This window comes from Chelonoidis abingdonii, chromosome 6 (assembly GCF_003597395.2).
Source record: "Chelonoidis abingdonii isolate Lonesome George chromosome 6, CheloAbing_2.0, whole genome shotgun sequence".
In the NCBI taxonomy this organism is placed as follows: Eukaryota; Metazoa; Chordata; order Testudines; family Testudinidae; genus Chelonoidis; species Chelonoidis abingdonii.
Window position 1 is genome coordinate 35,797,745 of NC_133774.1, and position 7,562 is coordinate 35,805,306.

Here is a 7,562-nt window from a genome sequence, read left to right on the forward strand (position 1 = left end):
AGTATGTTTTGCAGGCATATGTAATTCTTTCCAACTCGTTCCTGACTCTGCTTGTGAACTGCAAAACAGACGTTCATGATGTGTGCCATTTGATAGACCAAGCAAGATATTTTTGTAATTCTTAAAGAGGACAGTTGTTTATAAAAAGCATTAGTTTTCCTTTGTGGGGATGAGGTTTTACGGAAAAATTAGTCATTTGATAGCTGATGTTTGAATAGTGTTATGTTGCAGATAGCGATGTTTCCATTAAAATGTGTCAGTTTTTTAAAAAATAGACTGCTGCTTTCAGCCACACAGTCCAATGATAATAACTAAAACTAGAAAGGGACTATCTGATAGCTCCTAGTAACCCAAGGCCACTTGACTTCACAGATACACACCTTTATGGACATCTCTCTGATATTTTAAGAACCCCCTTATAATGGATGAAATCTGATGTTTGGGGTGATAAATTATGGCTTTTAGGGCCCGATCCTTCACTTGTTGTAGTCAATGTGAATTTTGCCAATGTGAGCAGAATCAGGCCTTTCTTTGGACCCATTCATAACTGTTGAATTGCAGCATGATTTCAGGAACAGCCATATTTAGGCTACTCCTTCGCTTTATATATAATCCCCTTCTCAATACTCTAACAGTGCTCAAAGGGAAATGAAACAAAAGGTAAAGTGACTTACCCAGTAATTTTACTCCTTTGAAGGTATTATCTCACAGGATACCCACTTCTGAGGGTCTCAAGTTTCCAGTGTAACACAGAACGTCCCTACTGCTTAAATTTTTCTCAAGAGTGTTGAACACCCAGCAGCTCCCACTAACTTCAGTGGAGGCTTCTGGTTACATTCTACTTTTGAAAATCAGACCAGTTAATCAGGAGTTTTCACTGGGTGGGCCTGACCTATAGCACCCCCACTGGCCAATTGTGGCATTGTAGGTGCTCCCTTCCTCAGATCCCCTAATGTTATCAAGAAGTTAAGTGAGGCTTTTCATACAGAACAATGTCCCTTCAGAGAAATCTACTTTATTAACCAAAGAACCAATGAAAATACAAGAAGGCCTTTGCTGGGGTGGAGGTTATGTTTACACTAGCTGTACCGATGCAGCTGCGCCGCTGTAAGATCGCTTGCGTAGCCGCTCTATGCCAACAGGAGAGAACTCTCCCCGTCAACATAATAAAACCACCTTCACAAACAGTAGTAGCTATGTCCACCACCACTTAGGCTGACAAAACTTATGTCACTTTGGGGTGTGTTTTTCCATACCTGAGTGACATAAGTTTTGTCAACTATAAGTGGTAGTGTAGACATGGCCTAATAGATGGGAGACAGAGCCAGCTTTAGTTTATCAGTTCCCACCTCGGTCCACCACTCCCCTCCAGCAGGGTTCTTTCACCCCAAGTGCCTCCCTGAAGTCAGGCCTCTTGTCACAATCTGGAATGAATCCTTCCCCAGAGCCAGGGTCTGCCGAGATCTGTCAGCTGCAGCTTTCTGTGGGGCAGCATGTAGTTTTTGACAGGCTGGGCTTCCAGCCATTATTTGGGAGTTCCTAGTTCCTAGAAACTCACCTTCTAGGCATCTTGCTCTGGGGAGCTCTCCTTGTACCTGCATGCCACTCCTCCGCAGCTTCCTATCTCTAGAAACCACCTCAGCTGACCCCTAGTAACACTTTATCAGGCTCATTAGCTGCCAACCAGCCACCTAGGGATTTAATTACTTCCAGATGGGCCTCAGTTGGCTCATTCTGCCTTACAGGAGCCTGTCACAGGTAGGCTGATCCTTGACTCCCCTGAAAGAGCCAGCTCCCATGACAGGAGCCTAAGTATGAAGTTAACAGCCAGCTTTAGGCACCTATTTTTGAAATCTTGGCATGATGTTATCTGATTAAAATATGACCATGTAGATCATTGTTGCTACCATTGTTATATAATTGCAACATATCTTGTACAAAGGTTGTCAAGTAAGGTGTCTATGGAAAGGTTATGATTTGCTGAATATAATTATGCTATTTGTAGGCATTTATCATTTTTGTATTTGAAGTTATAAGCATTGTATTTCAAATATGTTAGGTCCTGTGGTAACGCCCACAAGGTATATAGCCAGCATGTCTAGAAGGGACTATTCAAGTTAAGTGGCCCATCAAAAGAACACTTAGCTCACAATGGAAGATGTCCATCTGAATGAACTTTCCTGTTCCATCTGCAGTATAGGTAATGGCCTCTGCTATGTCTAAGCAAAATCATGCATGGACATGTGACTTGCCCATGTGACTCCAAACACCCTCTTGTTCCCTGTGATTTTCCACTAGCTGTACTGAGGGTTTTGATTGAAACAATGGATTTCCCTCCACATGGCAGAAGCTATAAAAAGCCCTGGAAACATCTCCATTTTGCCTCGTTCCTGCTTAAACCTCTGGTCTATGAATTTATGCTAATGGAAGCATTCTAATCAAGGGGCTGAGGTCCTTCCAATGATTTGGAAGCAATCAGAGACTTAACAAGCCATCAGTTTATTCCATCACTGCTACAAGCCTGAACCAGGAACTTTGGAATTATTGTATGTATTTGATTCCTTTAACCAATTTTAACTCTCACCTTTCTTTCTTTCCTTCTTTCTTATAAATAAATCTTTAGATTTTAGATTCTAAAGGATTGCCAAAAGCATGATTATTGGGTAAGATCTGAGTTATATATTGACCTGGGTATGTGGCTGGTTCTTTGGGATCAGAAGAACCCTTTTGTTTGATTAAATTTGTTTTAAATAACCACAATCTTTAAGTCTAGTCTCTGGGTGTTTAATCCAGGACTGGAATGCCCAAGGAGACTGCTTTTCTGACTTCTTGTTAGCCAGTGTGGTGAAACAGAAGTTTCCTTTTGTTGCTGGTCTGGTATATATTATGGGAGAATAACCACAAATTTTGGGGTGTGTCTGCCCTATTTCTCAGCAGTTTGTCCTGAATTGGTAATTCTCAGTTGTGACCCATGAAGGCACGGTAACATTTGGCCAGTGTGTTTATCATCCCATATGCACCTCATATGTTAGTACACCCAAATTATATGTGTATATTGGATGGCCAAATTAAGCAGATACAGTAGTTGGACTATTAAATTCTTCCTTCCTACGTTAATCCCTTCAATACAGTGATTATCATTCTATATTTACGAAACTACACAGTCACCATTGGCAAATGTTGGCCTTGTAATGTCAACCACTATAACAATGACTGGCTAAGAGAACCTTTGCACTGTGAAGAATAATGTTTGAGAAAACTTTGTTGAGACTTGAGAGTAATTTTCCACTAGTTAAAACACTATAAACACAAAGACGAACGTCTAAACTTGTGACTCCAGCTAAGGCCTTAGCCTGGTATTTTAATGTTACCACAGTGTAATTGGAGAAAGACATCAGTGAATTATATGATTTCTAGATGACACAACATGATTTTTAATTTTAGTTCCAAATCACTACCCACAGTGGACACTTTTCATAGAGAAAAGATATAATCCCTGTCCAGAGAAATTTAAACACTTTTCATTAATGTTAATATTATAAGTGATAGCTCACTGAACACTAAGCAATGCAATTATGTGTCTAACCTTTACAAATCTGCATTTTGTTGCAATAAGGAAATATTAATTTTGCAACTTGATAAGCTGCATCATATTCATTTGCATAAAACACTTTCAACAAGTTAAAGATAACAGGGAATGTTACCTAATTGTCATGGCAAGGGACTGGGAATCTTAGGGGTTTATACTGCTGTTCATGTCTGCAGTATCTGAGCCCATATTGGAGCACATGTGATTTATTTCCATTTCTTCTAATGGCTTGTTGTCATCTCTCTTTGTCTTGATTTCTCCATATGCAAAATGGATATTGTATACAATTCTGGTCTAACTCACAGAGTTGTTCTCTCAGTAGTTAAAGTTCACAAGGGATCATAAGAACGTAACACAAGAATGGCCATACTGGGTCAGACCAAAGGTCCATCCAGCCCAGTATCCTGTCTACTGACAGTGACCAATGCCAGGTGTCCCAGAGGGAGTGAACCTAACAGGTAATGATCAAGTGATCTCTCTCCTGCCATCCATCTCCACCCTCTGACAAACAGAGGTTAGGGACACCACTCCTTTCCCATCCTGGCTAATAGCCATTAATGGACTTAACCTCCATGACTTTATCTAGCTCTCTTTTAAAGCCTGTTATAGTCCTAACTTAGGATTTTGAAGACATTCTTACGAAAGGTGCTATCAGAGCGTTGTTGTTTTTATAGCTTAGAATAAACTCTGCAGCTTAGAATAGTATTTGGCCCAGTATAATTTAAATTATTTATTTGTCCTTGTTTTACTGGAAGCACTGAAATCAGTTTAAGAACTGGTCAGTCCTAAGGTATTTGTAAATTAGATGTGTGTGCTGCATCTGCTCCAGGATGTCGTTCACAGTTTACAAACAATTGACCTACATCTTGATAAACCCTATGTGTTCCATTTAACTGGAATTGGATTTTGTTCTTGGCAAAATCCCCAAAGATTAAAAAAACAACTCCTATTGTGTATTGTTCCCACCAGCAGTTTTGGGAAACCTGTATGTTCTCACTTCTGGCAACCTTCTCTTTGAGGAATGTGATGCAGAGCACAGATAAAAGCACTAGCATCTGTTAAGATGCTTGGCATTGCACTAACTACAGTTTGAAGATGGATTGAGTCATGGGGTGGTAAGCAGACACAATCCAAAGTTAACCCCAAACAAAATGAATGTTTGCTTTAATTGGATGGGGGTGTGATTTAGAAGAAGCACAAACTACAGCCTGTAATTCAGGGAGAGGCATGAAAAGTTTTTGAAGTGCAGTTGCTTGCTGTGTATTTTCCTATGCTTGACAATCGTATAGCAGAACTAGGTAAATGCAAGCAATGTTCTATAAATATTCATTCATATGAGCTTTAATGAAGGTTTGTAGGTCATTCAAAAGCTCGTACTTAATAGAATCAAGGTGTTAATTCATTGTTCGCTATTGAATGAGAGAGAAAAGTGCCACCTACTAAATTATTGGCTCTATTTCCAGACACACCTATCAATTTCTTAAAAGTTCTCTCATTCAAGCACTGACCTAACCTCGCTTAGTTTTAAGATCTGACAAGCCATAGTCTGGAATTATTTTCTGTATATAAGCACTGAAAGCACATTTAAAACTTTAAGCCTTCTACTGTAAATGGTATCTTCACAAAGAATGCGTTGTTCTGGGTGGCTTTACCTAATTATCTTTTCCTTTTCTCTTTTTGGTAGTTTAATAAAATGTGGGTGTCACACTCAATAGAAACAATATATGTTCTGTGGCTACAAAAGTGACATCGTCCTTTTTCTGCTTCTTATTAAATATATTTAATACAATATTAAGAGTTTTCACTACTCTTCGCTGAAATATACAGTATATGTGCATCTTTGTGCATGTAGCACCAATTAATTTTTGCTTCTGATTTGATGGCTGGATTCAACAATATAATCTTCTGTAAAAGATCCAGCTGTTGCTACTACTTGCTCCTCACTATCTTATTTTTAGTTGGAGAAAATGAAATGCACCAAGAAACACTCCCAGATGTTTTCAACAAATACAGGTGTCCGTTTCCCTAAACATTAGTGAGCACAAATAGCTATGGTGATTCTTCTAGGACAATTCTGTCTCTTACCCTTTTGTAAAATGATGAAATACAAACCATTAACATTCAAAACAGAGTAAATTATCTTCTCACTGATGTCGCTCTTTGGTCTGCGTGTAGATATCAAGTTGATACTGATAGATTAAAATCTGTTTTCAGCAACTGACTCAGACATAACATCATCACTTCCTGATTAGATTGATATGTGTTTCTATTATTTGCTTATTTTGCGCCTTAAGAAACAATTCTTTTTTGTTGTTAAACTGTAAACAGCATTGCAAGGCCTCATATTAAATCATAATTATTTACCATGCTGTTCATGCACCTTTGTCCCTAGGGAATGTGGTGACGTGAATATACAGGAAGATCGGGGTATTTCTCACCAACAGTTTCCTGTTATTGATATGCTTTTGTTTAGTTGTGATCTTTTTTTTACCCTTTCAGGTTCTCAGGGGAAAAATAAACAGGCACATGACATTAATCAAAGTCCTAGACTATCATATTGGGAGTCTTACAAATACTTTAAATGTGGAGTGCTAGCCTAGGACTGGATGTTTCGCAAACTACCGTGACAGGTTATTGTTTATTATTATTTACACTCTCATCCCCCAAAAATGCTTCAAATAATTTTAAAAATTCTTTTGTGATTGGGTTACTTTCTGGAAGCAAGAAGAGTTCAAAAGTTTATCAAGACAACCTTGAACTTTTTTCATATGCATTTACCGTTGTACAACTACTCTCAGCTTCCTTTAAAGACAAATCATTCCACAGTGCATGAATCAAATAGATAGATAATAATAAACCTGTTATGTAGAAGCAGACATACGCATTTGGGTTGTATGAGGCTTTTTTGGGGTATCAAATTCAGGACAGAAAATCTGCCTGTCATTATGGCACAGCAATTTTTAAACTATGTTTGACTATCCATCTTTTGTCTCTGCCATTACAGATTCAAGATACAGTCCTAGATAGCTGCCTCTTGATAACACCTTTTCTTTGCAAACAGCAGCTGCTCTGAGACACCTGACACCTATAAATGTCAAACCTTTGTTTGAGGATGTGGCATTGTTGTTGTGAGTCACTGTAGAAATAATGTGGGAAAATGACTTCCAACCCTTGCTCAGATACCACAGTGGTAAGAATCTAGACTGCTGGATTTCCTGGCTAGAATGTCGCTCACAAACACTATATAAATTAATGGAATTGCACTAGTGTAAAAAAGAGTAACACAGTAGTGTTTCAGCCCCTTAACACTACAATCTCCATGGTCAATGGTTTTGGTTCCTATATTGTAGATAGTATTTTACCTAAGGGCTGGTCTACACTACAAAGTTAAGTTGGCTTAATTACATCTCTCAGGGCCATGAAAAATTGCACATCACAAGCAATGTAATTAAGCCAACTTTTTCCTTCTGTAGACACCACAAGATTGATTGAGAATTCTTCCATTGACCTAGCCATCACCTCTCAAAGAGGTAGATTTACTAGAGTGACAGAAGAACCTCTTCCGTCTCTATAGGAGGTATCTACACTTTAGCTCTACAGTGGCACAGCTGCAGCTGTGTGGCTGTAGTGTTTCTAGTATAGAGCTACCCTAAGTAATCTTATCTAAGTAAAACACTTAGTTAATTTCTCCAAATGTTAAACATGAAAGCTACATGTCCACATCCTGTTTATTTTTAGCGATCGATGTGTATTCAGTCCTTATATCAGAGGGGTAGCCGTGTTAGTCTGGATCTGAAAAGCAGCAGAGAATCCTGTGGCATCTTATAGACTAACAGACATTTTGGAGCATGAGCTTTTGTGGGTGAATACCCACTTCATCAGATGCATGTAGTGGAAATTTCCAGGGGCAGGTATATATATGCCAGCAAGCAAGCTAGAGATAACGAGGTTAGTTCAATCAGGGAGGATGAGG